Consider the following 22,364-nt stretch of genomic DNA (forward strand, 5'->3'; position numbering starts at 1 on the left):
CTCAGATTTCTTAAAGGATATATCAAAATATTCTGTCTTTAAAGATCCTGTGGTTCAGTGGGATTTAAAACTACTGCTATATATATTCACAGGTCCTCTTTAGAAACATTAAGTACCTGTTTATTTCTTCATCTATGTATGAAAGTGGTTTTCTTGTTGCCATGACTGGTGCTAATAGTGGGACATATTCAAACATATCATGGCTGCCCCTCCTTAAACTTGTTTTTCAGAGGTAGGATACCTCTTCTGATCTAGAGAAAATTTCTCTCTTCAGTGGTATTCGGATTTGTCCTTAACAGTTAATCTTCTAGTTTTCTTTCCTGAACTTTAGACCTCTGAGCTAAGAGTTTACCTTTCATACATTCAATGTCAATAACACCATTTTGATATACCCAGTTCCACACCCATCAGGAAATTTCCTACTCTGTTCATTTTCTACTGTTCATTTCTACTCAATGGCTGCCTAAACTGATAGCGGTCTGAGTTGAGTTGCTATAAACCTGCTGAAATGGATCCTCTTAAAGGGGCACGCTCCACCAGAGGTCAAACAATATTAGTGGCATTGCTGTGAAATTTTTTCTACATTGTCTGTCATACCTTTGCCAAATACAATATTATTTTGAGTCCCTGAGGGCCAAATGGTTCTACATTTGTTGATTGCATTAAAGACATCAACATCCTCCATCAGGTAGTTAATGAGATATTTGCTTGGAATTAGCTATAGTATGAATGTACATTTGGACTATCAATAGAAGAAAGAAAAGGTACAAAACTATAACGGGTGCTCTTTGAGACTTATGGTCAAAATGTCCATATTTCATAGCTGAACTTCTTTCAGAGTTTTTTATGTTTCTAGATGTATATTTCAGCAGATGAACAGAAGCAGTAAGGCTGCCATCTTATACATGCATATGCTGAGCATAAGCAATAGTTGAATACAAATGAATCTTCTGTGAATATGAAAAGGAAAAGAAGGCTGTCTTCAAGAGATGAAGTGTGTAAGTGTACATGTGGTCATTTAAAGAACTCCCCTTTCTCTAAATAATGTTTTTATCTCTGATGAACCTCAATGTTTTCTCACTATATATGTTATCTTCAACTATAATATGTGCCTTTGAATTTTGAGACTTGTGTTTTGAAGAAAAGTTGCACATGTCAAATTATGCACATGCATGTGTTGCACCTGAGCAGTGAACACAGGCAGATCATGCTTGACTACTCTGATTGCCTTCTATGGTGAAATTATTGGTTATGTGGACTGAGGAGAACTGTGGAGGTAATATACCTTGACTTCGCCAAAGCTTTTGACATCCTCTTCCACTGTATTTTTATTTAAAAACTAAGTAAATATGGGCTGGATGAAAGGACTGTTAGATGGATTGAAAACTGAGAGAGCATTTGGACTCAGAGAATAGTAATTAATGGCTCAACTTGCAGATGGCAGCCAATCAATATTATTATTCAGTCATCTTCATCAATGACCTGGGTGATGAGATAGAATGGACCCTCAGCAAATTTGTAAATGATATAAAATTGGGAAGGGAAGATTAAGGGACACCTTGGACAGTAGAGCTTTCAGAAACTTGGGGACTGAGACAACAGAAACCTAATGAAGTTGAAAAGAAGTGCAAAATGTTGCACTTTGGGCAGAATAACCATTACATCAGCACAACCTGGGAACTGATTGACTGAGTAGCAGCTCTGTTGAAAGGAGAGGTTATGTGGATTTCAAGTTGAATATGAACAGTGTGTTCTCATCAGAAGTAAGACAAATTGGGCTGCATTGGAAGAAGCATGGAGAGCAGATCAAAGGAAGTTATTCCTTTATACTTGACACTGTAGAGGTTATAACTGGGGTATTTTGTTCCTTTTGGCCCTTCAGTTCAAAAGGATGTTGAGAAACTGGAAAGGATCCAAGAGGGCTATCAGAGTTAGGGACCTGGAGCACATGATCTTCAAAGAGATGTTGAGATAGAGGCTGGCTTAGCCTGGCAAAGAGAAGGCTAAGGAGAGCTTTAATAACACCCTGTGAAATTTGAAAGGAAACTAAAGATGATGGAGCCAACAAGTTTCAGCTTCAGAGTGCACATTAGAAAAACTGCTTCACCGGGAGGGTCATGCAGCACTGGAACAGTTTATCAAGTTGGGTGATGGAGTCTCCATCCTTGGGAGGTTTTGAGATTTGTCTAGAGAAAGCCACAGCTGACCCGATCTAGTATTGGTTATGGTCCTGCTCTGAGTGGGAAGTTCAACTAGATGACCTCTAGATGTTCCTTGTAATCAACATTTCTATAGCTCTATGTCTTATGCTACTGAGTAATTACATACTTCAGTTGCCTTTGTACTCTGGATTGGGTGAAGAAAATGCAGACTGTGACCTGTATATTACATGTGTAGACATGATAGTATAGGAATTCAATGATTAATTAAATATTTCCCTTTCTTCCCATGAGCATAGGAAGATTTACATATGGAGAAAAGAAAAGCTTTACTGTCATAATCTTTAAACAGTAGCAAGAAACATGTTTTGTTATCTCTATTCCCTGGGATTCCTAATAATGTTTGTATAAATTAAAAACTGTTAATAGCAGAACTCTGTAATTGATTATCCTCTGTATGTTTACAGCTCACTTTAATTGCTTAAAAATGCCATTTGTCAGCTTCATGTTCTATTGACAATGTTATCGATTTATCCGATTTGGGCTTTGTCTTGTCCCTCGTACATAAAACTCACATATGCAGTTCAAATGGGAAATGACTCTATTGATTTTCTTAACTTGACCCCAAATGCTAAAGATTTTTGGATAAGCTTTCTCATTACTTAAGCCAAAATCAATAAGAGAGAGCATCTTTTAATGAAAGAGCAGTTTGAGCAACGTACTTCAGAAATGGGGTCCTGTTCATCCTTTGCTTTACAAATCGATCTCCTTGGTTCCTTAAGTGAGGTCCAATTGGTTGACATTGTGGTTTGTCTTTGTGTGTAAACTTGCAGTTTCAGAAAAGAGAAGATGAGCTACAGAGACAGCAGAAGGAAACACTTTCTCTGCAACAGAAAACAGATGATCTTCTTACTGAGGTACTGCACTATACATTGTGTGTTCTGCAAAATTCTTACCTTTTGTAGCCATTTTTCACTACATAATTTATGCTTTTCAGTTCTAACTCTTTGTCTATTATTATTCCTTTGTGTGTTGCATTACATTATTTATATATATTATATACTTAAATGTTACAATTAGTCTATTTGGAACTATCACCTTCTTTTATGACTTTTCTGCATAAAATGCTTTCAGTGACAGCACTGATCTTTTTGCTTTGTTAACCCTTTAATTTGTTCTGGGTTTATTTCAGCTCTAGCCTCAAGAAATCAGAGTCACCAGCTCCAGACTGAACTGCGTAAAATGAAAACTGAGATAAAAAATGAAGAGCTGAAGAGCTACAGAATGAACTGAGTATATCCAGCTAGTTAAATGGGCAGGCCAAATGTTCAGGTACTGTACAAAGGTATCATTAACTGCCCTGAACTACATAAATTAAGCTGATTATGCCTTCACTTAATTAACTTAGAATGACCTATTGATGTATACTCAGAGTCAGATAGAGACTACATGCTGCACTGTACTAAATTTATAGGTTTTCAATTAGTTCAACTATTGACTGCGACTACTTAAAAAAGGAGTTTACTTTTATGTTTCATAGAAGGTTTTTAATTTAGTAAGTTATCTGAAAATGTTCTATTTGTGTGCTCTGAATTATTTGAAAACTGATCTAGTGAAAAATGTTTATTCAGCTAAATCCATAATTTTCCCCCATGGCTGATTAACAGTATTAGGTATTCATATTTGAAACTGTTGTTATGACTTATTATAACTGTTGATTAATTATCTCCAAAATTTCAGTCCTCTCCAAATTTCAGTCATAATAATTTGGTTCAAAGGAAAATGTTGTATTGTCTTCTAAAATGAGTTTTTTCGTTCTGTAGAACTAGGGAGTCAATCACTAAGTAGTTATAAAATAGCCTTTGCAGTAGCCACACTTTTGAAAAATCATGCAGTTAGAAACTGAAGATAGGAAAAATTATAGCAGTTAATTAATAATACTGTTGTAAATTTTGGAGAAAAGTAATAAACTAAAAAGTTAGTGTGTAAGTATACACTATAATAGTAGGACTATTGCATTATGCTGATGAATCTTCCGTAGTGTTTCTTTAAGTGAGGCTCACATCTATTTTAAAAGAGAGACTATTGCAACCATAAAGAAAATGATAAAACATCCTACAGATAAGGAAATACCACATACATTAAGCACAAAAATCCTTGAATACTCAAGTTTGAGCCCCAGAACAAAGTTTTCTTTAGCTTATTCTCAAGTTTAGATTTTGGGGAATAATGTTACTGTTCTACAGATTCAACTTGTCCAAGATACATTTCTATGAAAAATATTAAAGTAAAATATTTTTCAAAATGAATTTTCAAAAATTAAAAAATGCAGTTTTCAAAAATGGTACACTACATGGAAAAGCATATAATGTCTTATCATACTCTTGGACTAGGTTACAATCTTTATTCATGTAGTTTTCCTGAAGCTTGTAAACTCAGACACATTATTACAAAACTTTAGGTACATAGATTGTAATGTGTACCTGCATTCTTTTTAGTTTTTTAATTTTTAAAATTGTAATGGTTCTTTGAGTTTTTCATCTTGATACATGTCTATGATATTCAGTTACCTTATGCTATAGCATCTATCTGAGGATTTATGATTAAACCTGCCCCTTGTAATTCAGTGATCACCTTATTAAAATATTCCCTGAGGTTTTCCCAGTCTGTGCTGAAGATGACTACATTGTCTACATATGCAGCACTTATTTTTCCTTCCAATGTGGTCCATAAGCCTTTGATATGTTACTGGTCGTACACAGAACACAAAAGGCATTGCGGTAAATTGATATAGGTCCCTGACTTCACTACAGTTAGACTGTAGTGGCAGCCTCAACATCTGGTGCCCAGCTGCTGTCCAGCTGCTTTGACTATTGCTGACTGACCAAGCCAACTCTCTGTTTTATCCTCCTTATTGACACACTTATTAACTTGCAACTTGTTATTCTCCTGTAAGATAATTTCCATAATTGTTTTGCTTACTTGTTTACTGATTGATTTCTTGCATTACTGATAATTAGCTTGTGAGTTTTACAGCTTGCCTAACACTTGTTTGGCTCTCAGTGTTTTGCCTGCATTCTTCATTCAGTTAATTTATATTCACTCTTTATACCTCAGATCTTCAGCCCCTCCCCTTTTAGCCCATTTCCCTCTCTTTATCCTTCCTCTGCTAATATTTGCATGGGCCTAGGTCTTTTTTCATCTTTTCTATTTCTCTTTGCCATTTCTAATTATCTGGCCCATTTTTTAAGCTTCATATCTACTACTTAGACCTGTTTATGTAGGAGGTCTTACTCTATGGATTCTTCATATCCAGGATGGTCAGAAATAATGCTTTTAGCCATGTTAATTTTTCTCCCCCATTTCTCTTTTCATCAGTTCAAAGCAGTTCATTCACTTCACCATCTTTTTTTCTTTTCTTTGGCATCACAAACTTTAATCCACTCACTCACAGCCCTAAGTTATCCACAGTATTTACTTCTGCAACTTCTTTTCCCAAGTATCTGAGAAATCTCTCCAAATGCCTGTGACTGTGCCATCTGTTTTATTTTCTCCTTTATCACGATAATCTCACTGAGCAAACATTTCAAAATAAAGCACTAAGATCTTTTTTCTTGTTCCATCATTTGGACCATGTCACTTTTTATTCTTCTCATTTTCTGTCTCATGAAATTCAAAATTTTTGCTGTAACTTTCATGTTTTTTTCTCATTTCTGCCACTTGTTATTTGCTGTGTCACCTTCTGTGTCACATATTTCAAATTCCTCCTTTCTTCCAGTGATGTAAAAGTTAATTAGAAATTTATTTGTCTCCTTCTTCATAGGCTGTGTCTCTATTTTCTTCCATTATAATCCTGAAACATGCTGCATTCTTCATGGATTAATTTTCCTTAAACTCATTCCTCTTAGCCCGCTTTACTGTGATCTTTAAATAAATCGACCAGTCAGTGATTGCTAAATTTTGCGTCAGTGGAAGAAAGCTGATAAATGACCCTCTCTTCTCCTTCTTGTCTCTCTGGGAGGAATCCAGATCTTTGCATTGTGTTTGACTGTCAAGTTTTACAGCTCGCATATTCATGTTGTCATATTTTAATTTGAGAGTTGCGTTCTCTCTTTTTCCTATTTATTACATTCACTTATGATTAGCTTCAAATTGGATTACAGGTTAATTTGGTCGGGAATCATGCCTACTTTTGTAATGTTTGTATTGGCCCAGAATAAAAGGCTGCACCTATATTTATAAATGTAACAGTAATAGGGAATCTCATGCTACCTGGGCTCTCCCAAATACTTCTTGGGCATGGTTCAGAAGTCTGTATGGGGAAAGGCTCATTTCCAGTAGGCAGTTTACGTAGCATGGACACAGCTGATCCATGACCGCTGGCCTCAGTGGCAAAGAACAGTTCCTGGCATGTTTAATTTACTGATATGGATGTAGCCAAAATGTCTTGACCCTGACTGACTGTTGACTGTTGCCTTAGCACAAACAATAGTAGTTCTACTAATAATTGCAACAATTTAGGCTGAGAGAGATGAGATGGAATTTGTAATATAATTTTGATAAACTAAGAGTAGCTGTGAACGTAAGTCATCCTAAATGATTAACAAATCATTTCCTTCTGTGTGGCATGGGATGTAGTATATAGTTTTCGGAAAATGATACATAATTATTTCTGCCTAGATATCTGCATACCTGTTAAAAATGGAGGGCTGCCACTAAAACCCCTTTTCTAGCACATTTTTGGCATGTAAGCTGTCTGGTCATCAGAATTTCATAGTCATTGTCCTTGAAGGATATTTCAGCATTACAGGCAGTGACAGGTTTAGGCTTTAATACTGGTTTGCACACATATCATTTCCTCATTCTGACAAAATTTTTACAGCTGCATCACCCTTCATCTAAGGATATAATTCCTGGATTGTAGGTTTCTAGAAAAGGGACATTAAAGAAATTCAACTTTAGTGGTTGCAGCTCATTACATCTGTTGTCTGTTCTTGAATGTTTTGTTGGTTAGGCAAGAGAATAGGGAAATATGACAAAGAAGAACTGTTCACCAGAAAATGTGACAAAGGAAACTATTTATGTCTTTTGCTTTAATACTCTCTTCTTCTGTTGTCTGTCCTTATATCTTGCTTTCCCCCCACAGAGGGATGTGTCGCCATGTATTCTACCCTTTTATCACTGTATTTCTCTCTTTCTGAAAGTCTTTCTCTGTAGCTTTGGAAAGCTACTCTTCAGCCCAGAGCCTGCCTCAGCAACAAAGTATTGTCAACACACCCAGGGCTTTATGATCTTCCTCCTAACCTCCCTTTGGAGCAGTTACTTCATCTTTAAGATGAGATGCCTAAGGCATCAGTTTATGCACTCCTGCACAACAAACTGTTTCTCTATTGCTGTTTTCTTTAGGTTTTGTTCTCTTCTTTTTTATTTAATGTAGAGTATTTTCCAAGCATTTTTTTAAATGAGATGATGCAGTTATAGCTGGACCTTGGCCCTAATGGGTATGTATGACTTGTTTATTCTCAAAGAAGTAGTAAATAGTTTGTCTGTGAGGTTTGCCCTCAGATATGCTGAACAGGTTCTCCTAAAATTCTTAAGAGTCCAGCAGGAAAAAGGCCTAGAAAAACTGAAAGATCTCCACTTAGTGAAAAGCTGAACCAAGATTCCACATTATCCTTGGAACTCTGAATTTGCATTTCATTGATGGGGGCTTTTCTACTAACTGTTGAATGCTGTCTTATAAGAGACCATGATTTTACATAAGCAGAGTCCTTTGAATGCTTGTCCATTTATATATTCACACTCTTGAAGCTTACATTGCAGGCACATAGGGGAGAGTTTGTATTAGTAGCCACAGGTTGTGTCTAATCTTTCAAACTATATGTAATAATAAAAAATTAATGGGTAATAGAAAATTTGTTCCTGGCAATTCAGAAGTATCTAAGAGAGAGATTCAGAAAAAACAGAGGAAGAGAAAGGTTATTTATAAATGAGCAACACAACTGAAGAGCTAAATAATTGATAAGTATCCTTTCTTTTTCAAGTCCTTCTTCATAGGTATGGAAGCACTTCTTTGTAGGTATGTGGCTTATTCTTAGCAGTACATTTCCTTTGTAGTGAAGGTTACCTGGAAATGAATTTTGAAATCTTCTTAGAAGAAAAGAACCATAGGACAGCTCTACCAAATGCATGCTTTGAATGTCTTATCTTGGCAAAGTAATTGGTGGAACTGATGCGGTTCCAAGTAGCCACTCTGCCAGTCTCAGTAACACAGGTAGTCTTCAGTGAAGCTGCTAATATGGTTAACGCTCTGGCAGATTTCCCTTACAGCAAATCATCATGTTTTCTGTTATCACTTTGAACAATATCTACCTAGAGATGTCCATGTCCTTTGATGTCTCTTTGGGAAAAACAGAAAACAAAGACGTGGCTGTTCAAAGGATATACAGTCACTTTGGCTTTCCAGGCATGTGAACTAGAGGGAATAAAAAGGTAAATTACTATCTTGACTCAAACTGAATTCTGATAAAATTGGGACAGAACTTCAGATGCTTTTGGTATTCAGGGGAGAATATAAAAGTGATAGTCAAGAAGAAATTTTTTTTGGATAATTCATCAATGAGTAAGCGGTCAGTGGTTCAAAGACTGATCTGCAAGCATACCGGAGATCATACTGAAGTATGATAGGCCCTGTTAAAGTATGATGTATCAGACAAGAAAAAACAAATTAGGTAATTAAAAAATTGCAAGATGATAGAGTGAGGAAAGAAGTGAACAACTATGAATTACTAAGAGATGATTTAGCAGCTCCAAGTATCCTGAAAGAGGAAATCGAAAAACCCTTTCTCTTAAGAAAAAATATTGCACAAGGGAAGAAAGAGTATCATGTGCCCTAAAAATATACTTTTAGCAAAAAAACAGTGTCTGAAGTACTTTGTAAACCAAGTACCAATGGTATAAGTGTATATAGAAGCACTTGAAGAAATGCTAGTAACTTTTTTTTAGTTACCTAATGGATAGCTAGCAATACCACTCTTGGATACATAAATAAATTTTGAATCTGTCCAGAATATTGATTTATATTTCCAATACAATATACAGTTAATGTGTCCAACAGTTATTTAACTCAGACAGTTTTTCCTATATTCAGTATCTTCCATTGGGAGATTAAGTTTGTTCATACTCTTAGAATGCTTAAAAACTTACTTTTAATTTAATAATTTTGCTTTTGGTTTTCTTTGTTGATCTTAGAAAAACTAGGATTTTTTCACATTTTTAGCTCAACTTTTAGAGATCTAATTTTCTCCCACATGATTATTGAACGTATTGTTTTTATTTCCTTTATTTGTCATTATGATGACTGAAGGACTAGTGTGGCAAAACTATTTCTGTGATCATTATGAAATACTTGTATTACAGATATAAATCCTTTTCCGAAGGACTTCTGTAATTACAGACCCATAGGTAATGGCAATGATGTTACAGTTAAGACAAGTTACGTATTTATAAAATTTTGTTAAACTATTTTTATAATCATAAGTTAACAAATGGTTATTCTGGGTTAGCTTACTCAGGATTTCATATTCATACATGCTTTTTTCCCAAGGTTTTCATAATAGTAAAAAAGTTATGAGAGAGAAAGATAATTATTTTAATTGTTTAATACAAGCTTTCAATAATATATGTGTTCTTCAATGTGCTAATATGTTGGTATACAAATCAGGATAGTTTATTGACAAATATATCAGTCTTTAAAGTGAGTATTTAAATTGTATATGTTTGTATATAAAAGCTTGTATACATGCAGCCATGAAGCTCAAATTACTATAACTTTTTGGATTCCTATTAACAAGCATTCAGAAGAATCAGATACAAAATACTAATTTAGTTTGTCAGATCATATCCTGTGCTGATAAATTGTCATCTTGCAAAGAATACCACATAGTATAACTAAAAAAATAATAATATCCTGCAAAAATACCCAACCTCCTGCATATAAATAAAGGAATTTTGAGTCTTTCCCAGATAAGACGATTGTGTGGGTTTTCACTAGTGTTCTTCACTGATTTACTTGACTTACTCCTAGGTTACACCATTGCAGATGGAATGACTGTACAGGCTATCAGATAGATGGAAGTTAACTGTTAACCTAGGTCTCTGTTAGCTGTTTAAGTTTTGTTCTAATTGCTGAATCAAAACAAAAAAGCAAAAACCTTTTTTTAGTTTCCTTGCAAAATTAAAAAATACTGCAGGGGAAAGGAAACTTTTGCTGGACTTAAAAGATATTTTTTTTTCCTATGGACGTTTAAAATTTTATTCATTTTTAAAAGAGAGAAAATAAAGGGCTACATTGGCAAAATTGAAGAAAATAAACCAATGGCATCTTTCCCTCCCTTGCATACACTGCAGTGGTTACTGGGAGCAGTTATCAGGAGCTAGGAGATGAGGTGTGACTCAAAGTGAACAGAGACTTGAAATGGAATTGCTCCACCTTTTCTTTAAAATAAATCCACAGAAGATATCCTTAGTACTCTAGTACTCAGAGCTGTGTCTTTATTTTATTTTTTTTGCCACACAAACTAATTAACTAAAACAAGATGATTCTCTAAACAAGGAAAATACTAGACCTGTATGAAGCCCTACCCACTATTTCCTTGCAGAGTAGGTTCTTTCCTCTAGGCTGTTTTCCAGTCCATCAGCTTTTGGTGGCTTTTAGAATTGCCATGCTCAGATCTTCTTAGGGAAGTTGTCTTTCCTATGTTTCCCCTTCCTCTTTCTTCACTTATTCTCCAGAAAGGTCTCACTCAGAGTGCAGTAGCCAGGAGAGAATAATGAGGCTACCTTATATGCCATACAGCCAACAACTTATGAAATTAAGTGTAATATATGGTACAAGTAGAGGAAATTAAAAATAAATATGTTAGTTTTGCTTCCTACAGTTGCACTAGGTTTCTAATCCACCATCTGAAACAGGTACAAAAAAGATCTACATTCAAGTCTCTTGCTGCACAGGCAAGTACTTTTGCCAGTGTGGAACATAAAGGAGAAGGTATCGTCCGTATCATCCCTCATGTCTGTAAATTAGACTTCAGCTCTTTCCTGGAATCTATCCTGAACAATTATATCAAATTAAATAATTATGAGATTTCTGAACCTTTTCAGAGTTGATGCTGAAACCATTCACTGTATTAAAACTTAATTTATGAATCACTTTAGATACCTCCAAACTGCATTTTTCTATGAGTAGAAGACTTGCTAAAAAATTGACTTGCACTAGTTTTCTGCTATGAGTTAAGAACTATCAAGATCAGTCAGATTGGTATTAAGGGCTACCAAATACCTGAAGAAAAAGAGAAAAAGTTTTTTAAAGATGACATTAAAAAAGAAGACCAATAAAAGAAAGTCCCTTTTTAAAGAAAATTTAGCACCATGTGGGTTGAGGAAGAGTCTATCCATATTGTACCATCTTTTTTCTGTTCAGTTCATATTCTCTTCCACATAAATTATATTCTAAAATCAGTTCTCATATGCTTTGCTATATTAGCATACCCCTTCTCAGTGGGCTTTTCCAGAATTTGACAGGAGTCAACATGAGGGAACAGAGAAGCATAATAACATCACAGAAATACAAGTGACAAGAGGAACTCGAGACTCTTAAAAGTAAACAAATACAACCTAAGGGAGCAGTAGGGTTTTGGAAGTAATGGATGGGGAAGGAGGGCTTGGGAGAGGTCAGTGAGAGCTGTGAGAGTGACAGGCTGGAAACAACCAAAGGGACTTTGCAGAACTGTGCAAGGATCAGAGAGAGGGATCTGCAGAGTTTCTCTTCTCTTCCTCCAGGGCAGCAGTGCTGCTGTGTTATAGTTGGCTGAAGTAAGGTTACTATGATCAGGAGGTAGGGAAGGAGCAGAGCTGAGAGGGAGAATAGGCCAATATCACTAAATGTCAGGACTCACGACTTTTGCTGATGATGAAGTAAGTGGGTTAGAGAGGAGCACTAACAGCTGTTTCCCACACCCTTTAGTCTTTTCTTCGGAAACAGAAACAACATATGAAGTGGAGAATGGGATTGATTATTTGGGTGTTAGAAATTTGGGCTTATGCCTAAAGATAGCTTTGATGCATCTAAAAAATGAATCTGAAATAAATGGCCAGTTCCTTTCTCCTCAAAGTTAAGATGAGTTAGACAAGACAAATGCTGGAATACTTTGCTTAAGAAAATAATCTCAAATTTCCCTAGAGATGTGGCTATGTCAGTTCTCCTACCCATTTGTTTGAGAAAATTATAATGTATTGATACTATCTTCACTTCCCAAAACACACTCTGAATAACCATTCAGATTATTCAAAGTGTGTTTTGGGAAGTGAGCATAGTAAGTCATTTTGGAAAAGAGACTGGAAAAATGGAACAGGACAGCATTGAAAGCATCTTTCAATATTGTAATCCTGCTTAAAGAAGTAGAAGTAATTTAGAGAGAATATGCTGAGATTACTTTAATCTCTCTTCTCAGATCATACCCAAAATGTGAATGTCTGGGTTTGTCTGAATATGTCTGAATATTCTGTCTGAATATGTTCATCAAATTCTAATATATACAGGATATATGTGAGAATATATTCTAAATGGGAACCCTACAGTAAAGAATAGATTTTTATATCTATCTGTCTATCTATACCTCTATCTATTTAAATACTTATTAGCTTTTCCATAATGTGAAATTGACCTTTTTACATTTGTACTCAGTAAGTGATACAACCTAATGGTATAAACAAAAACAGATCAAGCAATGGATTGAATGGATTGAATGGATCCTCACCAAGTTTGCAGATGACAGCAAAATGGGAAGAGAGGTAGATACCCCAGACAGAAGAGCCACCATACAGAAGGACCTGGGAATGAAGGAAGATGACCAACAAGAACTGCTTGACTTTTAACAAAGATAAATGTAAAATCCTGTATCCTGGAACAGGATAATCCCAAGCAGCATAATCCCAAGCAGCTGGAGTCTGACTGGCTGGGGTGCAGCTCTGCTGGAAAGGACCTGGGGGATTCAGGGGATGGCAAGCAAAATGTGAGCCAGCAGTGCACCCTTGCAGCAATAAAGGCAAACTATGTCCTGGGCATCAGGAAGAGTGTGGCCAGAACACCAAGGGATGTGATTATTTCACTGTGCTTGGGTGCTTGTTAGGCCATAATTGTAATAGGGTCCAGTTTCGGTTCCCCCCAGTTCCGGAGAGAAATGGGAAAATTGGAGCAGGTCCAGTGGAGGGCCACCAAGATGATTACAGTGTTGGAGAGCTTGACATATGAAGAAAGGTTGAAGTATTTGGGTTTGTTCAGCCTAGAGAAGAGAAGGCTCAGGGATGATCTAACCACAGTCTTCTGATACCTCAATGGTTAAGTATAGGGAAGAGGGAGGTACTCTCTTCACAAAGATGCATGGTGACAGGAAGAGAGGCACAGGGCACCGACAGCTTCAGGGGAAATTTCAGCTGATATAAGAAAAAAATTCTTCACCTTGAGTAAAATTAAACATTGCAGTAGGCTGCCCAGAAAAGTGGTGGAATATTCCTCACTAGAAATATTCAAGATTTAGCTTGACAGGACCCTTGATAACCTAATCTAAGGCTCTGCTTTTATCAGGAGTTTGGAACAGGTGATCTCTAAAGGTCCCTCCCAACCTAGACTTTTCTATGATTTTATGATTCTGAATAGTTCCTTTGACCAAATTAATGAGTTAAGTAATAAACGACAGCATGAATTCAACTAGAAATGTCTTTCATTTTTTATGTTTAAAGTAAGATATGCCAGTATTCAAACTTTTTGTCATGATTACATTATCTTTTATGTCTGGAGTTCTTTTGAGTTCGTTTTCCAGTTTGTCACAGTGACTTGCCACCTTTTAAGTGCTTTGCTAACTACAGTATGATGAGGTCTGTACTCATTTATGGACAGTAAAAATTAATACCTTAGTAATTTGGTAAAGTCTGTAATAGTCTGTGTGAGAAAGCTGTAGATTTTCTGGAGGGTTTTCAGCGGCCCAGTGGGCTTTAAAATGCGCCCAATTTTGATTTTTTTTTAAGTTCTTTCAGGCTTAAAAGATTAATGGCACAGCTTTTTTTTTTTTTAATCCTTCTTTGTTTCTGTTTATATTTGAGGGTTTTTTTTCTTGAACTATTCATATCCACTCTGATTTTAAGGATTCTCCTCAGTAATATTATATTTATTAACTATCTGTTTCCAACAGCAGCACAAAACACTTACCAAAATCATGATGTGAAATTCTAAGGTCTATAATGGAGATCAGAGTAACTTTGAACAACATGATTGTAACAAACCTTTTTAATATTTATAGTTAGATGATACAGACTAGCACATTAAAAAAGCAACAAATCTTTTTGCATTATTTTAACTAGTTGAGTTCCAGCAAAATCTAATCATGCTAGCTGTCTGTCATATCCCAGTTCCCTCATATTAAATTTATAACAATCTGCATATGACTTGAGTTTGGAACTTATGTATAACATTGTTCAAAAAATTTTACAAAATGGAGGTAAAATCTGACATTCAAAAAAACATCAAAATACTGCCTGACAGCATGAAATGTGATTGACGACTTTGCAAATATCATAGATGTTTGCATTTTTTCAGTAGAGAATGTAAAAAAAGAAAAAAAGGCCTTTCACTTAAGCTGATGAATATCTATGTTAACTTTTCATTTTAATCTAGGGAAATCTGATGTAGACAAAGTAGAAGCACGTCAGAGACAAAGATCTGGAGGATCTTAAACCTTTACAGACCATATTTTCTTTGTCACTTGTCCTGCTGAAACATAATGCAGTCAATACCTAATTATTTTGTATAGGAAGATCACTGTTTGCCCCTCTTAAAATTTAAGACTTAAAGTGTCCTACTATGAAAAGGATGAGATACCTATATCATAAAATGTTTGGTGTTGTAGAAGATGCTTAATATTATTTTTTCTTTGCATTTCTAAGTTATTTAATTGCTTTTTGTCCACTGTTTTTGAGAATAACATGGCAGTGCACATTTAACCCTCTTGCATGTTATTAATTAGTTAATCTCTCGTTGTATTATAATTCTTGTGTTTCTATCTTGTCAAGTTCTTCTTAATGGATAAAGTAACAAGATAATTCTCTTCATATACCTAGTTATAATCCTAACTGTTGTGATTTACACTTGGAGATTAATTATAAATAAACTAGATACAAATAATGACTGAAATAATGTATCACAAATTCCTGGTGGGTTTCCCCTGCTCATTTCACAACCTTTCATTTTGTCACTGTAACAAATGACAGAGTTTTTGAGCATGAAGGAAGTCAGATTTTACAGCAAGTAAAGTCTTCAACAGATTTGAAAATCTAAGTTAACAAAACATGTGTAACTGCTATAAAATCTGACCTTATTCATACTCAAAGCCTCTGTCATATGTGATCACACTTTCAATCCCTCCTCTAATAATTTCAAATTCAAAAGTTAGACACAAATCTCAAAGATAATTTGATCTTTATAAGTTTTGTGAAAAACAGCAGCTAGACAGCAGAAAGAAATTCAAAATGCAGCTCCCTTTGAGGAAAAGGTGGGTGTTAAGTCATCTGACTATGAGCTAAGCAAATTAAACACAAAGACCTGGTGAGGATCAGAGGAGCAATGCAATAGGTAGAGAAATCTTTGTAACCTAATCGGTGATCCCAGTGAACCAGCTGCTCCTCAGAGCGTCAGAGGAGAACGATTTTCCCACTGTCCCTGCTGTGACATCCACCAAAATGACTCAACAAAGATACTCTCCCTGGAGTGCCATGCACTAACGGGGTGTAGGACTTATGATATGCAAGAGGAGTAGAATTTTGGAACAGAGGAAAGAGAATTGGAGATTGTGTAAAACTTATAATGGGATGTGTTGAGAAAGAGCAAGGCATCAAGGTAGATTTGGTAGGAACCACTTTTAGAGAGGAGTGAAAAGGAGGTAGAAGAGGCTGGTTGGTGTGTAAGGAAGTACTGGCCATCATCCTTGTCTGACTGAACCCTGCACTTGGTCACCTCAGTCGATTCTGTGTTTGTATTAAATCCTATTTCTAACTGTCTTCTGTGTAGGTACGTTCTCTATCCTGAACCTGTGCATGTGAATGCCAGCAAACTCCCAGCTGGACTAGCTGATTAGTGGGAAGACGTCTGAGTGCCAGCCACTGGAGAAAGAGACTGTGGATCTGAGGGACCCATGGGTCTGGATGCCAGCAAGTGGAGAGACCAAGGTCTAGGGACTCAGCCTAGACTGTGTGTCTAGGGCTGTTTACTGGAGACACCTGTATTGTGTGTGCATGTGCGTGTGCGAGGGAACTAGCAAACATAAGTCAGACTAGCTGACAAGTAGGAACAGAGGTCTGAGTGCCAGCCACTGGAGTGAGACCATGAATCTGAGGGAGCTGGGGGGCTAGAGGCCAAGCAACTGGAGGAAACCAGGATCTAGGGGCCAGCTATAGGACAGACCCATGCTGGGTGTGTGATCCCATTGTTGGACTTCAGCCCTGATGAGACAGAGAGGAGGAACAGGCTTGGGCTGTCAGTGGAGTTTATGCTTGTGTGAGGGCTGTTTGCCTTGAAGTGGGTGCCAGAAAAGGCCCTGATCATGGTGTACCTGTGTAGCTGGCAAGGTGTGTATTGTTTGCAGTGTGTGTGTGTACGTTTCTTTTTCCTTTTTTTTTTTTTTAACCAGAAGGAAGGTATCATGCTCTATCTGGATAACAAAAAGTATTTTACTAGCATGTCATGATCTGCATTAGAATCAAAGGAACTTGGGACTGAACATAGCTTTCCTCTTTCCATCACTTTCCTTGTATCCTGAGATCTTGAGTTCAAGTAAAAAGTGCGCAATACCCATTATTTAAGCATTCTGACATTTTTATTTCAGATCTTTAAACTTTATTTCAGATCTATAAATATAGATAAGCCAATATCTCTGCTTCAACTAATTTTAAAGCTGTATATACCTTGGAAACTTTTTAGCAAGGTAAGCATTGCTACTATCTTTGAAATTCTACTGACTGAAAAGAAGTCAGTATTTGTGGTTTAGATTTTACAGAGGTTTTTCAAATATCTATTTACGGCAAGTTAAAATAAATTTTCCGATAGAGCCTGTTGCAAAATGTTGCTAATTGACTTGCCATTTACCAGGCTTTTAATTCTTTTTTAGAAATGGTCACGGTACTCACAGTCTCCTTTTTTTGCTCAGTTGTGTTTTTTAGCGTGCTCAAATGTCTTAGAAAAAAACAATTAAAATTGTAAAATTAACCTTTGTTAGAAAACTCCATTGAGAAAAAACTCTCTTCATGGCAAAAGGAAATAGAAGCACTGAGTTCTTATTTCATCTGAGACAATGTCAACAGAGTTGAAAAATGTAGCTTTTAACGCACAAAATTTAATACTGTTTAAAGATTGTATTCAGAAGTGTGTTTGTTAGCGATAACTATAATGTAATATTTTGCTAGAAGTCATTTTCAGAAGATTTTTGTTTGAAAAGTGTCTGTATTTCTTAAACTTGGATACATAAACCTAGGTTCTCAAGTATATTTTAGCTACATAAAACTTGATTATGAACAATAGTGCTTTACACAAGACTGCTTAAGATTGCGTGCCCTTTTTTTTTAGAAGGTAAATTACTCTTTTGAAGCCAGTAGTTAAGTATATGTTTAAATTTTATGCTGAATAATTCACCATGTCAGCATCTTCCCATGACGGACTCCTGAGACAAATACAATTTTAGCTATAACCTTGCCAGTCTGGAATGCATATTCTCCTACAGATAACTTCTTGGAGCTCCTACACAGACACGACTCACTCTCTGGAAGTGACAGCAAAATCACATTCAAAGTAGCAAAGAGAAATTATTGAAAAAAAATTTAATAGATTGTTTTCTTGTAGTAATACTAATTCAAGGAATAATTACTGGAGTTCTTAAAAGATCAGTAAAGACCAGAGGAATGGTTGATCAGGCTGATGGCAAAAATAAACTTTAAAAATACTGGTTTTACCATTTAGTGAATTTAATCATATTGTTATCATAACACATTTTACCTACAACATGTATGGACTGCGTTTTTTGTTTGTCTGTGGAATTTTATCTTAGAACTAGAATGCACTTCTTTTTACTCTTTGCATTATTTGTCGCTTTTAATATCTTTGGTGATTCTTGAAATATTTGGTGCTGCAAATATGACCTGTCATTTCAACAAATGGACTGATTGAATCTGCCACACTGGTGGAATTTACAGTAAATTCACTGCAGCACAAGTGAAACCATAAGAAGTTTTATTGTCTAAAATGGCTGAATATGAGTCATCTCATTTCATCAAAACACTATCTTTTCATATGCTCTTTAAGTGATAGTACATAAGAAGAAAGTTCATTTATCCACAGTCTGCACAGTAGATTCATTTAGAATACTTACATCAGTATCGATCTATTTTTAAATATCCAAATAAAAGCAGAAATATTTTTAACCAAAATTGAAGCAGCTAAGTACTTTTAAAATGTTTGGCTGTAAGTCCTTTTTCAAGCAATATATGTTGAATATTTTACTGACCTACAGAAAAATAAGATTTTGTTCCAGGAAGTCCAAATGACTTTTTAATTTTGGCTTTGTTCTTAATTCATTTAACTTGAAGATTGACTGTCAGCTATCAACTTGAATGTTAATTGTTAAATCAGAGATGTTTAAAACGAAAGCTGTTACACAGAAACAAAGCCTATTGCTATATTAGGCAAAGGTTTATTAATTGGTCAAATAAAATATTTAGAGTACATAATTGTCAATTTTTGGTCACTTTCTTAGTTAAAACACACGGACAATTTTTTTCCAATAAAACAGAGTTAAATATGACATTTTTTCTGAGCTATATTACAATAAATGATTGTTTTACATAGATATATATTGCTTTCTTTGTAATGAATTTTGTTATACTTTGTTCCTTACCACTGTTTGACTGAGGATATTTTCCTGGTGAAAGCAGACATGTTTCAGTGCTTATTTTGCTTTGTTAAGCCTAATAGTTAACTTTGTTATTATGCCTATATGAATACTAACACTGTAATAAAAATCATTTTAATAGTCCTGTAAAGCAGACCACATAAACCAAGAACATTTACTTTCAGTGAAGACGTGCTAATTTTTTATTAAGAGATACATTAAACATTGATACATCCAACCTCTGATTGAACCTTCAGAGTTGTCATATATAGGGGTAGCTGAAGATTTATTATGCAATATAAAATTAGGCGTATACAGTAAGCTTCATAATAAATGACCTTTGCAGACTGGAGAGTGCCACAAAGAATAGTTCTTTTGTTGCACAGTAGAAAGGAATTTGAAAAACAAATATAAAGATATTTAAAAATGAATTTAAGGTGGAAGAAGTTGGAAATCAAAAATGAGAAATATTTTTTAAAGAAAAAACAAATTGTTTCCTGAAGAGAAAACATATACTATAAAGTCTGTCTTTCAGTAGTGGAAAAATCAAAATATAGTAGTTAGCCAAACATCTTTTGACAATACTTTTTTGATATGCTATAGAATACTGCTAAATGATGAGATAATAACTCTGACCAGTTTAAATTTTGTAATGTATCAGGAAATGTTTATTAAAGATATATAAAAAACCTCACTACAAAAAGATTTCTTTGATGCAAGCATGATGTGTAAGTTAATGGAACAATAAGACTTTGGTAGAAGTTAAATATGTATTAAAAGGTAAGGGACAGAAAGGTTAACTTTATTGTAGCATACTTAGATCATTACTTTATTCTTATATCTGTCTTTTCTGCTGATTTAAATACACAGCTGGAAGGCCTAAAGACGATTGTTCAGCAGCACAGGCAGCCTTCAGTGCACAATCAGAATGTGCCTACAGCTGAAGAAGCTTGCTGGCGTGATGCCTTTGTCACTCTTAAATCTGATTTCACAGAACTTGAAAATAAGGCACGTAAAAGCTTTAATACAGCTCAGCCACAAAACAGGACTGACAAAAGATTTCATAGCAAAATTATCACAAGCAATATGCAAGGCATTTTTAATAAAATGTTGTCTCTGAAGCCTAAATAAGTTCTGATTTTATTTAGTTTCGACTATAGAAACACCATTAATTACGCTTAAGTAGATTTATAAATGGTGGGGGAAAAGGTTTAAATAAAAACACTACTTTTTCCTGATTAGTTTGGTGTAAGAAATTTATTAGTAAGACTTTTATGAACTGACACCTAGAATTATTATAAAGAAAGATATGCCATAGTGTAGTTTGTGTTTATATTGAATAAAATTGGTAGACCTAGGTGCAGACCTCTTTTACTTTTGAAGCATAGAAAATGTGGCAGCGTTGTGAGAATGACACTTTTTTCTCCATATAAACTCAAACACTTTTTAAAAGTAGGTCTAAAAGTTTGCTGTTAAGGACCAAACTTTCATTACAGAACATGCAGGTCCTAATCCATAACTAACACTTTATTTATACCATAATTTATATCAGAATAAGCAAAATTAAAAATATAATTAAAAATATTAAGCTAGGACTGTTTTACAGAAGAGAGTTGGTAAAGACTCTTTACCCTTTGTGAAATGAGTTGGTAATGTCTATGCTGTAAGTAATGGGTTTGTGTTGTGTCACTGGAATTGTGTATAGTGTTGTGTATGCTTTTTGACAATCTCACCCAAAAGAAAAACCATCATTCCGCAAGAAGCTAGTGGCGGACTGTCTAAATAATGGGTTATAGTTTGCACTAATCCTACCCATGATACACCTGGCCAAAGCACAGAGGCTTCACTGGAAGTTAGTAATTTTGTTTTATTTCATAAAAATGAAAAAAGTTGCTGCAGTCTAGCCTGGATAGATGAAATAGATGTCCTAAACACTATTAAAAATATCTTTAGTTAGTTAACAATACAAGAAAAAAATCTAGAAAATCAGGAAAAATATAATTTTAATTAATAAAATCTACAGGGACTTCGTTTATTAAATTGATGGGCAACTGTCTCCAGTACATATAGTATGCATAGGCTGTACCATTCAAGATTATCAACTTCCTGGTAACTGCTTTGCTCAGGAAGCAGGGAAAGGGAGTGCATATACATCTCCAGAACAATTTCCCAGCTTGATTTGGGTTACATCTACGTACAATGTGTATGTCATACAATCTAGGTCATAATGTCCCTGGATTTTCACTTTCTGTAAAGAATGTCAGTTGTGGAATGTACAAATTCATTGACTTTAGTCTTCAGCTGGTATAAACGTCACTTTAAAATTTGCACTTATTTATAGCAGGTGAAAAATGTCAGCTAGTTTTTTTTTAATATATTTGGAACATTTCTAGTGTTGCAAGTTCAGTTCCCCAGCGCCTCACAAGAAAAATCTGGAGTGACCACTTCTTGTCTACTGAAAAGGCTCTGGATATACGTTTACAGAAATCTAATGGCTTGACTGAACCATGGTAAAAACTGCCACTGTGAATGGCTGCAGTTTTAACACTATGTGCTACTTATGTTTCCGTTTGGAACTGATAGCAGTCATTTATGTTATTTTTTTCCTATGTGCTGCTTTGTTAATAAGAAACAATAACATCTCTTTGATATATGGGAACCCCCACTGTTTTGCTTTTTTCAGGAAAGTCTGTGTTGTTAGAGTGACGCAAAATATTTAAGTAGACCAAAACACTTTGTTGTCCATTGTAATGCAGTAAGATAGATCAGGCTAAAAGAAAAATAATACAGTTGAGAAACCCGGTGAGTTAACTAGCTACCTTCTAAGTAAGAATTTAGTGTCCTGGATTGCTTCCTATCAATATCTTGCCACTTTGCTAAGTGGTGTTCTTTCCTCTGGTCATGTTTTTGAATGGTCTAAGCAGTGACAACTGAGAATATTAGAATCATTTTGAAATGTGATGTAAGAACTCTCAAATATTTTGTACATTCATTTATTTTATGAAATTTACTTGTAATATCCTATATGAATCATAATTCATACATTTTATGTGTGAGAATACAGAATTTTGAATGGTACATAACTTGCGGGTGATTATTATCTCCATCTTAAAGGCTGATTCGTGATTTTTCTTTAGTGTTTCAGGACTTTGTCATCTGATTATGAAATATAGATTTATTGGGAAAGGAATTCATATGTTATGATATAGCCAGTCAA

General features: G+C 35.1%; 1 long non-coding RNA gene across 1 annotated transcript; it reads left to right on the top strand.

The window, feature by feature from the left end:
- The first annotated feature begins 925 nt into the window (after positions 1 to 925).
- Positions 926 to 19,472, top strand: LOC106484600 (uncharacterized). The gene is made up of 4 exons (XR_001292587.2): positions 926 to 998; positions 2,993 to 3,076; positions 3,352 to 3,491; positions 16,279 to 19,472. It is a non-coding gene; the product is annotated as an uncharacterized lncRNA (long non-coding RNA).
- Positions 19,473 to 22,364: the final 2,892 nt, after the last annotated feature.

This window comes from Apteryx mantelli, chromosome 2 (assembly GCF_036417845.1).
Source record: "Apteryx mantelli isolate bAptMan1 chromosome 2, bAptMan1.hap1, whole genome shotgun sequence".
Lineage (NCBI taxonomy): Eukaryota > Metazoa > Chordata > Aves > Apterygiformes > Apterygidae > Apteryx > Apteryx mantelli.